This window comes from Lycium barbarum, chromosome 11 (genome assembly GCF_019175385.1).
Source record: "Lycium barbarum isolate Lr01 chromosome 11, ASM1917538v2, whole genome shotgun sequence".
NCBI classification, from domain to species: domain Eukaryota; kingdom Viridiplantae; phylum Streptophyta; class Magnoliopsida; order Solanales; family Solanaceae; genus Lycium; species Lycium barbarum.
The window spans coordinates 72,568,496-72,588,495 of record NC_083347.1 but is presented as its reverse complement, the minus strand read 5'-3'; the positions used below and the strand labels follow the sequence as shown (position 1 = coordinate 72,588,495).

Genomic DNA, 20,000 nt, shown 5'->3' with positions numbered 1-20,000 from the left:
TGTTATGGCTTTGTGAAGTAGATGGAAGAATAATGGGTTAAGCTAACATGAAGAATTTGTTGTTAAGTTGTTGTCGGAAAGTATGTCGTTTTAGTATGATCTTACGAAATTAAGAAAATGAAGTGGTTAAGGCGCAATTGTAATTAATGTTGATGAACTTGGAAGACGGAAATGTGTTATGAACTTGTATGTTAAAGATTAGGAGAATTGGATAAGTTATGGCTTTGATGGAAAGTTTGCATGTTTTGTATGTCTTGTGTATATCTCGTGCATATGTTGTAGAAATGTATGATATGCTTCCGAATGGTATTGTTATGACCTTGGTTAGTAATGAATAAAAGTATGTTGGTATTGATTCGGAAGTGTGAAGTCGAAATGAGAATTATTGCATTATGTCGTAAAATAGACTAATTGCGTATATTGTGAATTATGATAATTGTTGATGTTGTTGTTGGGTTGTTGTTGATTATTTTGGCCGAGTTTGAATCTCGGGGATGCTATATGTTTAGGAGAGATGCTGCCCAAATTTTTATAGACAAGTGTTGGCTAAGATTGAAATTTTTAAGTCTCATGAATAGTAATGGGTAAAAGTGACCATTTGCAGTTTTTGGACGAAACGGGAATTGAGATTGAACGAGCGTAAAGCATAACGAAGGTATGTAAAGCCTACCCCTTCATTCTTAGGCATGTTCTGAACATAATAGGCTCGGCCGCTAGCCTTAGATACGACTCCGTTCCTCGGAATTCGAGATGGAAATCCTCCCCAATTCCTTCAGTGAGATTGAATCATTTTCCTTATACTTGTCTTCAAAGTGAGCTTTAAGTATGCAACCTTCCTAAACGAAGTCGGAATACTTCCAAATGATTATGGACGACCTCATAAGGTCTACTATCTGTAATTTACGTACGTCTCCTCGGGTTGGTCCGAGGTGGGCCCTCAAGGCCCGATACTTTCTGTATAACTTTAACTACTTTGTTTCTGTCCGACTTTCTCAGACAACATCTGGACTATTATTATGATCATGACATGACTACTTTCTATATAAATTTTACAAAATGGCTTTGACATCTGAAAATCTGATTCTGGTAATAATCCGTCGTGCCTTCCCAAGCAGGATATAGGCGCATATTATGAACACTATCCGAATACCCTGATTTGACTCGCCATTTGGACTACTTCAGTTTGATTGAGTCGGTATAACGATCTGTATGTATGTGGATTCTCCTTAATCTGTTCGTGGATGTCTCAATGCTTCCTTTCACCGGATCCCGGGCCGGTTTATATCGTGCGGATGGGCCGCCGAGTCCCTTGTCGGGGGCCGGGTCCCATGTATGAATTTCGAAGTATGATGTGTTCGGTTCCGGGGTACTGTGGTACATGTCGTTCCCGGTTACCGTGTATATGTTACGAAGTATGATGTGTCTGGTTTCCCGGCTTGTGATCTGTCCCCGGGGTTACCGTGGTTATGACATGATGTGTTATGTGACGGAGATGTTCGAAGATATGAAATCTTCTGAAATATGATATGTTGTGGCGCCAAAGGCAGGAGTGGCGACCACGTTCTTGTGCCCTATTATGATTCTGTCAGTCTGATTGGATTCTGATTCTGTCTGTCCGTATGGATTATGATTTTATCCGTCCGTCTGGACTATGATTCTGTCCGGTATCCTTCCGTCTGTCTGTCTGAACTACGACTCTGTCCGGTATATCTCTGTCTGTTCGTTGGATTACGATTCCGTTTGCTATACTTCTGTGCTTCTGATTCAGACTATGATTATGTTTGTTATGTTTCCGCTTTACATGCTCAGTACATATTTCATACTGACCCCCGGTTCTTCGGGGGCTGCGTTACATGCCCGCAGGTACGGACGCACCTGGAGACACGCCGCCAGTCTAGGGCTCAGATTCTGCTATTTTGGAGAGCTCCTTTGATCCGGAGCGTGTACTTTTGGTATATATCTTCTGACATCTGTACATTCTGTACGTATGGTAATTCTGGGTACGGCGGGGCCCTGTCCCGTCATATGATTCTGTATGTCTGTTTAGAGGTCTGTGGACATGTTTGTGGGTTAGGGTCTTTCTGTACGGATGTGTGTATATGTTGTGTTTGGGGCGATCCCATTCGCCGTGGCGGCCGGTCCGTATATGATTATATGTTGCTTTGTTGGCCGGTGTGGCCTTTGTTGGTATTTTCTGTGCGCAGGGTTATTTTGGATAGTCTGTAAAACAAAGGAAACTCTGCCAAAAATTTTCTGGAAATTATCTAAATTTGAAATATAGCCTTGACAGCTTCTGCTTTATACTTGAATGCGTTTGATAACCTTTGAGATAGCATTGGATAGATGTGTTTGGGTGCCCAGATCGGGTACTAGTCACGGCCTACGGGGTTGGGTCGTGACAGAAGTGGTATCAGAGCGGTTAGTCCTCGGTATGTCTACAGGCCGTGTCTAGTAGAGTCTTGTTTATCGGTGTGTTGTGCACCACATCTATAAACAGGAGGCTACAGGGCATCTAGGATGTTACCTCTCTTTGAATCTTAGATCGTGAGATAGAACTGTATTAGTAGGATGATCCCCTCCTGACGATTTGTTATGTTTTCAGCGATGCCTCCAAAGAAGGCAACAGCCGCCCAGAAGGGCAAGTCTACAGCGGCAGGTGAGACCAGCCGAGCTCAGGTGACTACTAGGGCTCGTGCCCAGATTGAGCCAAATGTTGTGCCTTCGGTGGCTAGTTCTGCTACGCCACCAGTATCGGAGGGACTTGGAGCAGCCACAGCTGCAGCACAGGGGGCGGCTCCACCGCCAGCTCCAGCAGTACTAGTACCTGTACCTCCAGCCCCCCAGTCAGGGGCGGAGGACAGGGCCATGCGAGATGCGGTTCAGTTATTGACCACACTGATGACAGAGCAGGTTCGCAGACATGGGTTTGGGGGTGGTCGTGCGGACAGATACGAAAGCTCCAGGGCTCGTGAGTTCTTGATATGTAATCCTCCAGAATTCTCCTGAACAAAACCCGAAGAGGACCCCCAAGAGTTTATCAGAAAGATGGAGAGCACGATACGGTTGATTAAGGCTTCGCCGACTGAGTCCGTCGAGTTGGCCTCGTACCGGTTGTATGAGGTAGCGGCAAACTGGTATGAGTCCTGGCAGCTATCCAGGGGTGACGATGCTCCCCCAGCAGTATGGGCCGAGTTTACTAAGGCCTTTCTTGATCATTTTCTACCTCCAGAGCTGCGGAGAGCTAGGGTTGACCGATTCTTGCACCTGAAGCAGAACGGTAGGAGTGTTCGAGAGTATAGCCTAGAGTTCGACTCACTGGCTAGGTATGCACCCGCTATAGCAGCCGAGATGGCCGATAGGGTGCACCGGTATGTGATGGGGCTAGAACCTTATTTGATCGATGGTTTCTTGGCGATGGCTTCTCAGCCAGGGATGCATGTTGCCCGGGTGCAGGCATACGCCCAGGGCATGGAGGACCGGCGTAGGGAATGTTGGCCTGATAGGGGCCATGACGGGAGCTGGCCTAAGAGAGCCAGATCGGCCGGGTACTCAGGGGGATTTTAGAGTGAGTTTTCTCAGCGGCAGGGTAACAGGTATTCGTCCCAGCCAGCACACAGTACGCCCCCACAGTCCTCGGGACAGAACTCCATGGCTTCGAGTTCGCAAGTAAATAGGAGTTTCAGTCAGATAGGGCCATCCATACCTCGGTGCCCTTATTGCAGGAGGCGTCACCCTGGTGAGTGTTATCGTGCCACTGGTGCCTGCTTTTCTTGTGGCCAACAAGGCCATACGATGAGAGAGTGTCCGTATAGGGGTGGTCCAGGTGGTTCAGCCCAGCTTACCGGGTCAGTTGCTGGCTCGTCTTCTCCTTCGGCAGCCATACGCCCCACAGGGCGAGGAGCACCAGCACCAGCGCCAGCACCAGCGAGTTGTGGCCGAGGTCGAGGTGCAGCTTCTGGTTACAGCGGTCCTTCGAACCGCGTATTTGCTTTGACCGGCCGGCAGGACCCAGGAGCGTCTTCAAGTGCACACCCAGGTATGTTAGTGATCTTTTCTTGAGGGATATGTGTATGGATGGGTATATACTCTATTACATTATGTGACTTTCTTTTCTGGGCATTAGTAAGAGTAAGGTAATTTTCAACCTAATAGATACTAAGGATTCGAAAGGGCGATATAATGATTGTATGGTTTAGCCCGGGGTGGGACCCACTATGAGAATTTTCCGAAAACTTACTAAGATCCCGATCTGCCCTAAATTACGTGACGAAGGTCGTGCGGGGCAGTCGACGAAATTATACTGGCCTTAATGGGTCCAAACGCATGAAAATTTCGAGGTTAAGCGTGCTAAGGCTAGGGCAATTCTGGGATGGGTGACCCCCCTGGGAAGGATACTAAAATTTTTACAAGTGCAAGTATAAGATGAAAATGGAAATGTGGGGTAACCTAAAGGAAAAGAGGATGTGTGGAATAGCTAGCGCCCTTACAAAAGTCGCGCGGACTGAGGCGCACCAAATGGGCGAAAAGAAGAAGCGCAATACCGCTCGGGAAATTTTCGTAAATCACTAGAGCCTTAATAGGAGTGGTCTGGTCCTAATCAAAACTCTGTTTGCTGTACTTCTGCACCTCTGATTCTGATGAGGCTCTGTCTATTACGCCTCTGTACGTCTGACTTTGATCACGAATCTGCCTGATACATTTCTGTCCGTCTGACTCTGAACACGGATCTGTCTGACATACTCCCATACGTCTGATTCTGACTACGAATCTGTCCGCCATAGTTCAGTACATCTTACTCTGATTATGAATTTGTCCGATATGCTTCCGTACGTCTGGCTCTAGTTATGAATTTTTTTGATATGACGTAGGAATACGATAACGTTGTAAGCATCCGAGGAATGTGACAAGAGGTGATATTAAGTATAATGTTTGAAAAGCTTTGAAGGAAAGGAAGAAGGGACACAACGTCTGTGAAAGAGCGAAAAGCATTCATCCGTTACTAGAATACAGTTCATGGCCCAATGACTGTGTGGGATATGAGAGAATACGTTATGAAAGCATATGAGTCAGTAATGTGAAGAATTACTCCATCATTTTGATAGAGAATCCATATCGGAAAGTCAACAAAGGACGATTATAAAAAGAACCCTCCCGAAGTAGTAAGACGCCCCATGAGGTCAATTTAACATTCGAGGACGAATGTTTTAAAGGGGGGGAGGATGTTACATCCGACATTTTTGCATATTCGGAAAATGCGAAATAATTTTGATTCATATGGAATGAGGCCAAATTTGGACCTTGCTTAGTATGAATGTGTTGACTATGAAATTATTGGTGTGAAATATGGAAGGAGGCCAAGGGGCAAAGTTGGAATTTTGGAAATTTATTTCGGAAATTACAAAACGAGATTTTAATGAATTGGGCTCAAAATAAAATAAGAAAATTGGAGCCCAAATTTAGGGGGTGGCCGGCCATACCATGGCCCAAGCCCATGTTTTAATTAAATTGGCATGTGCCAATTAATTATAAAAGGATCCTTAGCCCTAGAAGTTTCAAGAAAACAAAGGAAAAATCAAGAAGAAAAAAGAAGAGGAATTCGGCTCCAAGGAAAGAAAGAAGAGGAAAGAAAAAAAAATTTAGCCTTCAATATCAATCCAAAAATCTTGTTTTTCTTGAATGAGTAACAAGCTCAAGACGCTCTTCAACGTGGTATAATTAGTTTGGCGAAAGAACCACGTTTGCGGAAAGTTGGAAATTGAATGAAAGGTATGAATTCTATGTCTCATGCTATGGAATAAGTATATATGTTCTGATGATTAGAATTAGATGAGAATTGTGGAGTTGTGATGTGCAAGTGCAAGCCGTGTGGTGTGTGTTGTGTTGTGGCCGTGTGTGTATGTAAATATATAAGTGTGATGAGTTAAATTTTTATGTTGCATTCTAGTTGTGGATATGGTGGAATTTGTATTAGAAATGAAAGTTGAATGAATTAGTGGAAGTTGGAAATTATAGTGTGTGGCCGTGTGGTGTATGTTAATGATGGAAGGTGAATTAAATTTTGTTAGTATGTTAATTGTGTTGTTATGGCTTTGTGAAGTAGATGGAAGAATAATGGGTTAAGCTAACATGAAGAATTTGTTGTTAAGTTGTTGTCGGAAAGTATGTCGTTTTAGTATGATCTTATGAAATTAAGAAAATGAAGTGGTTAAGGCGCAATTGTAATTAATGTTGATGAACTTGGAAGACGGAAATGTGTTATGAACTTGTATGTTAAAGATTAGGAGAATTGGATAAGTTATGGCTTTGATGGAAAGTTTGCATGTTTTGTATGTCTTGTGTATATCTCGTGCATATGTTGTAGAAATGTATGATATGCTTCCGAATGGTATTGTTATGACCTTGATTAGTAATGAATAAAAGTATGTTGGTATTGATTCGGAAGTGTGAAGTCGAAATGAGAATTATTGCATTATGTCGTAAAATAGACTAATTGCGTATATTGTGAATTATGATAATTGTTGATGTTGTTGATGTTGTTGTTGGGTTGTTGTTGATTATTTTGGCCGAGTTTGAATCTCGAGGATGCTATATGTTTAGGAGAGATGCTGCCCAAATTTTTATAGACAAGTGTTGGCTAAGATTGAAATTTGTAAGTCTCATGAATAGTAATGGGTAAAAGTGACCATTTGCAGTTTTTGGACGAAACGGGAATTGAGATTGAACGAGCGTAAAGCATAACGAAGGTATGTAAAGCCTACCCCTTCATTCTTAGGCATGTTCTGAACATAATAGGCTCGGTCGCGAGCCTTAGATACGACTCCGTTCCTCGGAATTCGAGATGGAAATCCGCCCCAATTCCTTCAGTGAGATTGAATCATTTTCCTTATACTTGTCTTCAAAGTGAGCTTTAAGTATGCAACCTTCCTATACGAAGTCGGAATACTTCCAAATGATTATGGACGACCTCATAAGGTCTACTATCTGTAATTTACGTACGTCTCCTCGGGTTGGTCCGAGGTGGGCCCTCAAGGCCCGATACTTTCTGTATAACTTTAACTACTTTGTTTCTGTCCAACTTTCTCAGACAACATCTGGACTATTATTCTGATCATGATATGACTAATTTTTATATAAATTTTACAAAATGGCTTTGACATCTCAAAATCTGATTCTGGTAATAATCCGTCGTGCCTTCCCAAGCAGGATATAGGCGCATATTATGAACGCTATCCGAATACCCTGATTTGACTCGCCATTTGGCCTACTTCAGTTTTATTGAGTCGGTATAACGATCTGTATGTATGTGAATTCTCCTTAATCTGTTCGTGGATGTCTCAATGCTTCCTTTCACCGGATCCCGGGCCGGTTTATATCGTGCGGATGGGCCGCCGAGTCCCTTGTCGGGGGCCGGGTCCCATGTATGAATTCCGAAGTATGATGTGTTCGGTTCCGGGGTACTGTGGTACATGTCGTTCTCGGTTACCATGTATATGTTACGAAGTATGATGTGTCAGGTTTCCCGGCGTGTGATCTGTCCCCGGGGTTACCGTGGTTATGATATGATGTGTTATGTGACGGAGATGTTCGAAGATATGAAATCTTCTGAAATATGATATGTTGTGGCGCCAAAGGCAGGAGTGGCGACCACGTTCTTGTGCCCTATTATGATTCTGTCTGTCTGATTGGATTCTGATTCTGTCTGTCCGTATGGATTATGATTTTATCCGTCCGTCTGGACAATGATTCTGTCCGGTATCTTTCCGTCTGTCTGTCTGAACTACTACTCTGTCCGGTATATCTCTGTCTGTTCGTTGGATTACGATTCCGCTTGCTATACTTCTATGCTTCTGATTCAGACTATGATTATGTTTGTTATGTTTCCGCTTTACATACTCAGTACATATTTCGTACTGACCCCCGGTTCTTCGGGGGCTGCGTTACATGCCCGCAGGTACGGACGCACCTGGAGACATGCCGCCAGTCTAGGGCTCAGATTCTGCTATTTTGGAGAGCTCCTTTGATCCGGAGCGTGTACTTTTGGTATATATCTTCTGACATCTGTACATTCTGTACGTATGGTAATTCTGGGTACGGCGGGGCCCTGTCCCATCATATGATTCTGTATGTCTGTTTAGAGGTCTGTGGACATGTTTGTGGGTTAGGGTCTTTCTGTACGGATGTGTGTATACGTTGTGTTTGGGGCGATCCCATTCGCCGCAGCGGCCGGTCCGCATATGATTATATGTTGCTTTGTTGGCCGGTGTGGCCTTTGTTGGTATTTTCTGTGCGCAGGGTTATTTTGGATAGTCTGTAAAACAAAGGAAACTCTGCCAAAATTTTTCTGGAAATTATCTAAATTTGAAATATAGCCTTGACAGCTTCTGCTTTATACTTGAATGCGTTTGATAACCTTTGAGATAGCATTGGATAGATGTGTTTGGGTGCCCAGATCGGGTACTAGTCACGGCCTACGGGGTTGGGTCGTGACAGTTTGGGACCGTATAACTAGCCCAGCAAGGCAAGAGTTTCTGGACCAAATGTATGACCAAACATACGGCCAGTCCAATTTATACGGACCGTATATTGGTCCGTATATTTGATCGGGATAGATTTTGGCTCAATAAATGAAAAGGCCAAGTTATATTTCATTTCATTTCCCTTGACACCCCTTCTCTCTAAAACATCTCTCTACATATATTCCACAAGACTTCAAGGATATTTAGAGATCAACAACACAAACCAAGTGAATCAAGTGTAAGGAAACCCATTAAGACCATTCAAGTCAAGAAATCTCATTGAAGGAAAACTAGGGTTTTTGCTCAAGTGGAGTATTATCAACCAAGGCTTGTTCCTACAAAATCTAAGGTAAGATTCATGACATTTATATGTTGTATAAGGTATTTGAGAGTTAAAATTCTTGGGCATTGGGTGAGTATAGGAAAATGGGTCATGAATGATGAATAGTGATGTTTTGAGAAATAGTTTGAATTGAATCATGATTGTTGTTGTGTTGTGATATGAATGTGTTATAAATGATGTTAAGATCATGAAAATGAGAATTTTACATGAATGAACGATGTCGGGTAATATGACCATGAATATGGGTGAATTAGGAGCGAATTGAGAAATCTAGATAATGTGGTTAATGTAAATGATTAATGGCCATTGTTATGGTATTGTGAATGTATTGTTGACGTTTTGGAGTTGAATTACGATATGGAGGAATGTTGTATAAATAAAGGAGATGCTGTCCAATTTTCTTTAGCTTTAGCCATGTGTGCTAGCTGTCGATTCTAACGATAGTATGACCTTTAATGAAGGTATAAACGCAAGCGTTGAAAGAGAACATGCAAGTGATATATAGTCGAACGAAAAGGTATGTAAGGCTAACCCTTCCTTCATAAGGCATGGTTCTTTGGCCTAACGGCTAAATCTTCTATGAGTCTATGATTTCTTCAAATGATTGACCTTCCAAGCTAGTAAGCTCACGATGCTTGATGTGCTACGATAGTACTAAGTTCCTCGTATGACGAGTAGGCCTATAAGATAGATGTAATGATAATGACGATGACATTGATAATGATAGTAACGATGATGAGGATAATATGATGCTAAAGATGCCAATGACCTATTATATGTATGTGTGCCTATGAAGGGTTATAATAAGATCCCGAGCTTATGATGTCGGGCAGAATATATGTATATGAATATGTATAGAGTATGTATATGATTACATAACACGCGCACACCTCTGCAGATGGTACGGATAACCCTGATGCCTTGGTAGGGCCAGGTATGTATGACCTTAAGCCTTGGTCGGCCAAGTATGTATGAAACACCGAACCTTCATGGTCGGGCACGCTATGTGTATATATATATATATGTATATGCTAAGTATATGACATCAATATGAGTACGAATATGTTATGAATATGAATATGAATGGGAACAAGAATATGAATGCGAAAATGAATGTGGAGGTAACTAAGTACGGACATGGGTATATGTACACGGATACGCAATAGAAATGGAATGTCCTTGTGGAAAGCAAGTAAATTCTATGAAGACGATATTATTATCTCCCATGCTATGCTATCTCATATGTTGACTACTATGCTTCTATATTGTTGTTGATCATGCTTTACATACTCAGTACATTCTTCATACTGACGTCCTTTCGTTTGTGGACGCTGCGTCATGCCCGCAGGTGCACAGGGAGACAGGCTTGATCCATAGCTACTTTCTCAATGATTACATAGCAGAGCTCCATTTCATTCGGAGCCATAGCTTTTGGGTACTTATTCTTTTGTGTACATATTTATGGGCATAGCGGGGTCCTGTCCCGCTCATGTGATATGTTATACCCTTCTTAGAGGCTCGTAGACATGTGTATGTGGTTAGATGTGTTTGGCCTTGTCGGCCTATATTTTGTATATCATTTTGTTGGCCTCGTCGGCCCATGTACATTGATGTGGCATAGATGCCGATGATGATATAAGAAATGTTGCCATCCAATGGGACTAGTATGATGGATGACTTGAATGCATGATTTGATTTATGGCTCACCTAGATGTTATGTGAAAGTATGTCAAGGGGGTGCCCGGGTGGGATAGCACCGGGTGCTCGTCGCGGCCCCCTAGTCGGGTCGTGTCAAAAGTGGTATCAGAGCAGTTTAGTCCTAGGGTGTGTCTACGAGCCGTGTCTAGTAGAGTCTTGGTTATGGGTGTGTTGCGCGGAACACTTATAAACAAGAAGCTGCGGACATTTTAGGAAAAAATAACCTTCTTTCTTCATAAGAATCATGCGATAGATCTATGATGTAAGAAATTCTTGTTCCTTAATCGTGTGTTGTGTATTTCAGAAATGCCTATAAAGAGAAAAGCTACAGTAGCCCAAAAGGGAAAGACGGTGGCAGAAAAGCGGGCTGAAAGAGCACCGCCACCGGTAGTAGAGGAAAGTGAGTCCCAGAGTGCGGCTCAATCTCAGTCCTCCCAGACAGTGCCTATTACTGAGGAGCGTGAGGGAGCCTCAGCCCCGGCTCCAGCTCCTCCACCGGATGCTTCAGGCCAAGATGTAAAAAAGGCCATACATTTGCTTACTCAGTTGGTTGCGGCCCAGACTCAGAGGCAAAGTTCAGGGTAAGGTGATAGGGCTGTTAGTGCAAGGGCCCGTGACTTCATTACTTTGAACCCTCCGGAATTCTTTGGATCAAAGCCGGAGGAGGACCCTTAGGATTTTATTGATGGTATGTTAAGGACGCTTCGATTGATACATGCTTCAAACACCGAGTCGGTGGAGGTAACGTCGTATAGATTGAGAGATATCTCGATCCAGTGGTATACAGTTTAGATGGCTTCACGGGGAGCCAATGCACCTCCCCCAGTATGGCAAGAGTTCATTGATGCTTTTCTCCGACATTACATGCCTCCAGAAGTTCGGCGAGCTAGAGCCGATATGTTTTTAAATTTGAGGCAAGGTAGCATGAGTGCTCTAGAGTATAGTCTCTGCTTTAACTCCTTGGCTAGGTATGCTTCAGCCATGGTAGCGAATATGGGTGATGGGGTACACTGATTTGTGAAAGGCCTAGGGCCACATTTGATGGATAGATACTTGACTGCGTCCCTTCAGGACGGCATGGATATTGCACGCATTCAGGCCCACGCTCAGAACTTAGAAGAGAGTTTGCACCAGCAAAGAAGTGAACGTGAGCAAGATAGAGGACATAGCAAGAGGGCCAGATCTTCAGGTCCGATGAGTGAGTTTAGAGGTGGGCACAGGTAGCAGTTTCCCAGACATGCAGGCTATTCTATGACCAGTGCACCTCCACGGTTTTCAAGCCAGAGATTTGATAGATCTGCTCGTGCAGGACCTAGTCAGAGTTATTCGGGGTCTCAGCTTAGAGATGATTCGGGTCAGGCAAGGCCACCCGCACCACGATGTTCCCAGTGTGGGAAGTTGCATTGGGGTCAATGCTGATTGGGTTCAGATGTTTGCTATTCATGTCGTCGACAAGGCCATGTCATGCGTGATTGCCCCTCAGTTCATGGTAGAGGTAGGGCCCAGCCGTCAGGGTCGGTAGCCGGGTCTTCAGCATCTGCACGCCCTATGGGGCCAGGTTCACATGCGCCAGTTATCCATGGTAGAGGCAGAGGGAGAGCTCCCACTTCTAGCGGTCCTCAGCACCGTATTTATGCTTTGGCTGGACGCCAAGATCTTGAGTCTTCTCCCGACGTGGTCACAGGTATATTATCGGTATTCTCTCATGATGTATATGCTTTGATTGATCCGAGCTCCACATTGTCCTATGTTACTCCATATATAGCGGGTCGATTTAAAGTCAAGCCAGAGTCGATCAAACCTTTTGAGGTGTCTACACCCGTGGGTGAATCGGTAATAGCTAGCCGAGTATATAGAGATTGTGCAGCTGTGATATGTGACCGTCGTACTATAGTTGACTTGCATGAACTAAAGATGGTAGATTTTGATGTCATTATGGGCATGGATTGGTTGGCTTCTTGTTATGCCAATGTTGATTGTAGAATGAAGGTGGTTCGTTTCCAGTTTTCGGGAGAACCAGTTTTAGAGTGGAAAGGGAATACGGCATCACCAAAAGGTAGGTTCATTTCCTATCTAAAGGCAAGGAAGATGATCACAAAAGGATGTATTTATGATCTAGTGTGAGTTCAAGATATAGAAGCTGAATCGCCAACCCTTCAGTCAGTTCCCGTAGTAAATGAATTTCCAGATGTGTTCCCGGAAGGGCTTCCAGGCCTTCCTCCCGAGCGAGAGATTGATTTTTCGATTGATGTGCTGCCGGGCACTAAGCCTATATCTATTCCTCCTTATAGGATGGCACCTGCAGAATTGAAAGAGTTAACGAAGCAATTGAAAGACTTGCTTGATAAAGGCTTTATTAGGCCTAGTTCATCCCTGTGGGGAGCACCCGTATTGTTTGTCCGAAAGAAAAATGGTTCTTTGAGAATGTGCATTGATTATCGGCAGTTGAATAAAGTGACGATTAAGAACAAATATCCTCTTCCAAGGATTGATGATTTATTTGATCAATTGCAAGGTGCCAAGTGGTTTTCAAAGATCGATTTGAGGTCCGGGTATCACCAAGTAAGAGTTAGGGAGAAAGATATCCCTAAGACAGACTTCAGAACAAGATATGATCATTTTGAGTTCCGGGTAATGTCATTCGGGCTAACTAATGCACCGGCGGTGTTTATGGATTTGATGAACAATGTGTTCAGGCCCTTTCTGGATTTGTTCATGATTGTATTCATCGACGATATCTTGGTGTATTCTAGATCCGAGGCAGAGCATGCAGATCATTTGCGTATTGTCCTTGGAGTTCTTCGAACTCGAGAGTTGTTTGCAAAATTCTCCAAGTGTGAGTTTTGGCTGAACTCAGTGGCATTCCTCGGGCATATTGTTGCCGCCGATGGTATTCGAGTGGATAGTCAAAATATTGAGACCGTGAAGACTTGGCCAAGGCCCACGACTCCTACAGAGGCTCGTAGCTTTCTGGGCCTAGCAGGATATTACAGGAGATTTGTTGAAGGTTTTTCTTCTATTTCTGCATCACTCACAAAACTGACCCAGAAGTCAGCAAGGTTTCAACGGGCAGACGCTTGCGAGCGTAGCTTCCAAGAGTTGAAAGAAAGATTGACTTCCGCCCCCGTCTTGACACTTCCAGAGGGATTGGAAGGATATGTTGTTTATTGTGATGCTTCAGGTGTTGGGCTAGGTTGTGTATTGATGCAGCATGGTAAGGTGGTTATATATGCTTCAAGGCAGCTGCGGAAACATGAGCAGAATTACCCAACCCACGATCTAGAATTGGCCGTAGTGGTTCATGCTTTAAAGATATGGAGAAATTATTTATATGGTGTCCATGTGGATATTTATACCGATCATAAGAGCCTTCAGTATATCTTCAAGCAGAAAGAGTTGAATTTGCGACAACAACGATGGTTAGAATTGCTAAAAGATTATGATGTTAATATCTTGTATCACCCCAGAAAGGCAAATGTTGTAGCTGATGCTCTTAGCCGCAGATCTATGGGAAGTTTATGTGATGTACGACCAGAGAAGAGAGAAATTGCTCGTGAGCTCCAGCAGTTAGCTAGCCTAGGAGTTCGAGTAGTGGACTCGGGTAGCAGGGGAACTACAATTCAGAATTCAGCAGTCTCGTCGCTAGTAGCAGAAGTGAAAGAGCGACAATATGAGGATTCCATGCTAATGCATTACAGAGATACGCTCCCTCAGAAAGAGGAGTCATCATTTGAGATTTCAGGAGACGGAGTTCTTCGATGTGGAGGCAGATTATATGTTCCCGATGTGGCAGGTCTACGCCCCCAGATTTTGAGAGAAGCTCATTGTTCCCGTTATTCTATCCACCCCGGAGCGACGAAAATGTATCATGATCTTAAGTCTATATAATGGTGGAATGGAATGAATAAAGATATAGCGGAATTCGTAGCTCAATGTCCCAACTGTCAACAAGTGAAAATCGAGCACCAAAAGCCGGGTGGACTGTTGCAAGCTATAGAAATCCCAACTTGGAAGTGGGAAGTGATTAACATGGACTTCATTGCAGGCTTGCCCCATTCTCGACGTAAGTATGATTTCATATGGGTGATTGTGGATAGACTCACTAAGTCAGCTCATTTCCTACCGGTCAGAACGACCTACGTGGCAGAAGATTATGCAAAGCTTTATCTTGAAGATATAGTGAGACTCCATGGTGTTCCGGTATCTATTATTTCTGATAGAGGGACTCAGTTCACGGCAAAATTTTGGAGGTCTTTCCAAGAGGGTCTAGGGACCCAAGTGAGCCTTAGCACAGCATTTCATCCGCAGACCAACGGACAAGCTGAGCGCACCATTCAGACTCTTGAAGATATGTTACGGGAATGTATGATAGACTTTGGAGGTAATTCGGAAGATCATTTGCCACTCATTGAATTTGCTTACAATAATAGTTATCATTCTAGCATTCAAATGGCACCGTATGAGGCCTTATATGGGCGAAAGTGTAGATCCCCAATTGGGTGGTTTGAAACTGGAGAAGCTAAATTGATAGGGCCAGACTTGGTCCAGCAATCCATAGAGAAGGTTAAGCTCATACAAGATCGGTTATTAGCGGCTCAAAGTCGTCAAAAGTCCTATGCGGATAATCGTCGAAGGGACTTAGAGTTCCAAGTGAAGGATTGGATATTTCTGAAAGTGTCGCCAATGAAAGGCGTGATGAGATTTGGCAAAAAGGGGAAGCTTAGTCCCCGATACATTGGGCCATATGAGGTTGTGCGAAAAATTGGCAAAGTGGCCTATGAGATAGATTTACCTCAGGAGTTAGAGTCCGTTCATCCAGTGTTCCATGTCTCGATGCTTCGAAAATGAGTTAGAGATCCTACGAGGATCGTCCCAGTAAATGATGTTCAAGTGACAGAAAAGTTGACTTATGAAGAATACCCATTGCCATATTAGATAGGCAAGTACGGAGGCTTAGAAACAAAGAAGTGGCCTCAGTTAAGGTTTTATGGAGAAGCAGTAAACGAGACGAAATGACATGGGAAGCGGAAGAGAGTATGCGATCCAAATACCCACATTTATTTCAGCCCTTGGAAGAGATCCAAGATGAGTCGTCAAGATCACAAGGTATGTATGTTTTTTCTTTTATGCTTTTGGGTCGTGTGTGGCCAAAATCTATTGCTCTTATGTTGTGGCCCTGTGAGGCATTGTTATTGTGGGTTGTTGTGAAAGGATAGCAGCGCCATAATATAGGGGAAACTCTGGTGAATTTTTTATAGAATCCCCGAAGACTTTAACATTCGAGGACGAATGTTCTTAAGGGGTGGAGAATGTTACACCTCGGAAAAATCTTCCGTCAATGCATAAGTGAATGGACTAGTGATGAGTATGAGTATACGATGTGTTCATGAGTAAGCAATGACGCTCGACGAACTCTAGATAAGATTTCAAAGATGTTAGAGATGGGGGAAGAGGATTGCCAAGAGAAGGCAAAGTATTGGATAAGTATCGGAAAGGAAATACGAGTAACGAGTTAGCGAGGCTTTAAGAATGTCTTGGGGAAGAGTGATGACGTCCCTTAGATTGGTATTGAAGTGTTGAACAAGGGTTAAGAAGGTTCCATAAGGATTGGAGATCAAACGAGACGACGAAACGAACTTTGGAACCCCTGGGAGTTATACGGCCAAACGTACTGGCCGTATAATTTATATGGTCCGTATGTTTGGGACCGTATAACCAGCCCAGCAAGGCAAGATTTTCTGGACCAAATGTACGACCAAACATACGGCCCGTACAATTTATACGGACCGTATGTTGGTCCGTATATTTGGTCGGGACAGATTTTGGCTCAATAAATGAAAAGGCCAAGTTATATTTCATTTCATTTCCCTTGACACCCCTTCTCTCTAAAACATCTCTCTACATATATTCCACAATACTTCAAGGATATTTAGTGATCAACAACACAAACCAAGTGAACCAAGTGTAAGGAAACCCATTAAGACCATTCAAGTCAAGAAATCTCATTGAAGGAAAACTAGGGTTTTTGCTCAAGTGGGGTATTATCAACCAAGGCTTGTTCCTACAACATCTAAGGTAAGATTCATGACATTTATATGTTGTATAAGGTATTTGAGAGTTAAAATGCTTGGGCATTGGGTGAGTATAGGAAAATGGGTCATGAATGATGAATAGTGACGTTTTGATAAATAGTTTGAATTGAATCACGATTGTTGTTGTGTTGTGATATGAATGTGTTATAAATGATGTTAATATCATGAAAATGGTCATTTTACATGAATGAACGAAGTCGGGTAATATGACCATGAATATGAGTGAATTGGGAGCAAATTGAGAAATCTAGATAATGTGGTTAATGTAAATGATTAATGGCCATTGTTATGGTATTGTGAATGTATTGTTGACATTTGGGAGTTGAATTACGATATGGAGTAATGTTGTATAAATAAAGGAGATGCTGTCCGATTTTCTTTAGCTTTAGCCATGTGTGCTAGCTGTCGATTCTAACGATAGTATGACCTTTAATGAAGGTATAAACGCAAGCGTTGAAAGAGAACGTGCAAGTGATATATAGTCGAACGAAAAGGTATGTAAGGCTAACCCTTCCTTCATAAGGCATGGTTCTTTGGCCTAACGTCTAAATCTTCTATGAGTCTATGATTTCTTCAAATGATTGACCTTCCGAGCTAGTAAGCTCACGATGCTTGATGTGCTACGATAGTACTAAGTTCCTCGTATGACGAGTAGGCCTATAAGATAGATGTAATGATAATGACGATGACATTGATAATGATAGTAACGATGCTGAGGATAATATGATGCTAAAGATGCCCATGACCTATTATATGTATGTGTGCCTATGAAGGGCTATAATAAGACCCCGAGCTTATGATGCCGGGCAGAATATATGTATATGAATATGTAGAGAGTATGTATATGATTACATAACGCGCGCACACCTCTGCAGATGGTACGGATAACCCTGATGCCTTGGTAGGGCCAGGTATGTATGACCTTGAGCCTTGGTTGGCCAAGTATGTATGAAACACCGAACCTTCATGGTTGGGCACGCAATGTATATATATATATATATATATATATATATATATATATATATATGTATGTATGTATATGCTAAGTATATGACATCAATATGAGTACGAATATGTTATGAATATGAATATGAATGGGAACAAGAATATGAATGCGAAAATGAATGCGGAGGTAACTAAGTACGGACATGGGTGTATGTACACGGATACGCAATAGAAATGGAATGTCCTTGTGGAAAGCAAGTAAGTGCTATGAAGACGATATTACTATCTCCTATGCTATGCTATCTCATATGTTGACTACTATGCTTCTATATTGTTGTTGATCATGCTTTACATACTCAGTACATTCTTCGTACTGACGTGCTTTCGTTTGTGGACGCTGCGTCATGCCCGCAGGTGCACAGGGAGACAGGCTTGATCCATAGCTGCTTTCTCTAAGATTACATAGCAGAGCTCCATTTCATTCGGAGCCATAGCTTTTGGGTACTTATTCTTTTGTGTACATATTTATGGGCATAGCGGGGTCCTGTCTCGCTCATGTGATATGTTATACCCTTCTTAGAGGCTCGTAGACATGTGTATGTGGTTAGATGTGTTTGGCCTTGTCGGCCTATATTTTGTATATCATTTTGTTGGCCTCGTCGGCCCATGTACATTGATGTGGCATAGATGCCGATGATGATATAAGAAATGTTGCCGTCCAATGGGACTAGTATGATGGATGACTTGAATGCATGATTTGATTTATGGCTCACCTAGATGTTATGTGAAAGTATGTCAAAGGGGTGCCCGGGTGGGGTAGCACCGGGTGCTCGTCGCGGCCCCCTAGTCCGGTCGTGACAGATTCAAAAGAAATTCTTCGATTTCTTCCAAAATCAGATGATTAATCATCTGCTTCTCACGTTCCGTGAATAGCCGGGACATTGAGGAATATCCAGAAAGGCATTTCGGGAATCGGCCTGATTCTATCTCTTTTCGTTCCGTTTGAAGAAAGGAAGGATCCCAAAGAATTGATCTTTCTTTTCGTTGTTAAATCTCTCTTTGATTAATCAATGTGTGATATTCCGAATCCTCATTACTAATGGAATCCAAATGATCTCTGGATTGATCAGAAGATCCTTTCAGTTGGCTAGAATCCGTTACTTGAACGAAACTAGATCTTGTGGAATCATATTGAATATTTGACGATACATTCTGTACCTTGCTAAAAAACCGATCCTTGTTTACCAACCACACATTGTCTAACCAAATCCAATTCTCTCTCGATACGTTCCTCAAAAAATCCGATTCGGGCGGATTCTTCCCCCAACTAACGAAGAGATCTTGGCGGAATTGCCACATATGAAATTGAGCACAGTTTTGCAAAGAAATAGCCCACTTGTTTCTCGAGAAGAGATGGGAAACATGCTCAATATCATTTGATTGAATAGTTGACCCAGCCCCTTGTTGTTTGAAGAAACCCTCCACTTCAATTGGTATTTTTTCACGAAAAGCAGACATGAGATAAGAAATCCAGTGTTTCACTAAGATTTCGAATAGCGGTCCCGAATTCAAGTTGATTCTATTTCGACTCTTCCTCAGAGAAAGACGATCAAACAATTCCCAATCATGGTCCTTGCGGATCGGATCATCCATATAATATACAAAAAGAAACTCCAGATATTTGAGATCTTTCTCTTTGAATAAGATCTCAATTCCAGCGACGGTTTCATTAGATATCTTACAACTAGAATCCCTCTTTTTTCCGATCCAGTTCCTCCACCAACGCGAACCCCAGTTAGATTCAGGCATGCTACACTTTTTAGTTATTGGGAGAACCCAAGTACTCTCTTTCGGATTCAGGAAACAACTCTCAGAGATCTTTTTTCCTTTGGGAAGATACAGGAGAGAAACAATCAACCTATTGATATTGGAAGACCCAACGGATTCTTCCAATGTATCATTTCTGGGTCCAATGGAATTCATAGGTATAGGAAGAAGCCCTATCAAATAGAGATTTTTTCTTTCGACCATATTTCGATTGTTAATACGATATATAAGGACCGCTACTACAAAGAGTATTACACCCTTGATCGTGAAATATCGATTGCTTGTTGAACCCTGTGAATTGCGTGAAAGTAGGATACTCCAAATTCGGGGGTCAAAGAGTTTTAGAAAACGTTCTTGGTGGAAAAAAATGTGAATGAAGGATCCCACTGAATTGAATTGGGTCCATGAATCTAAGAAATGGTGAGAATTCTTGATCTCTCTCAATATCTCTCTCAATTCGAAAATCCAGGATTTGAATTGATGTCCTCTCATTGATTCCTCCTAAATTTCATTGATTTCTCCTAAAGATTTCATTTCAATTGGAATTTGGTTATTCACCATGTACGAGGATCCCCGCTA

At 42.7% G+C, this 20,000-nt stretch overlaps 1 pseudogene; it reads right to left on the bottom strand.

The window, feature by feature from the left end:
• Positions 1–19,992, bottom strand: part of LOC132619900 (protein Ycf2 B-like) — a 26,662-nt pseudogene extending 6,670 nt beyond the window's left edge.
• Positions 19,993–20,000: the final 8 nt, after the last annotated feature.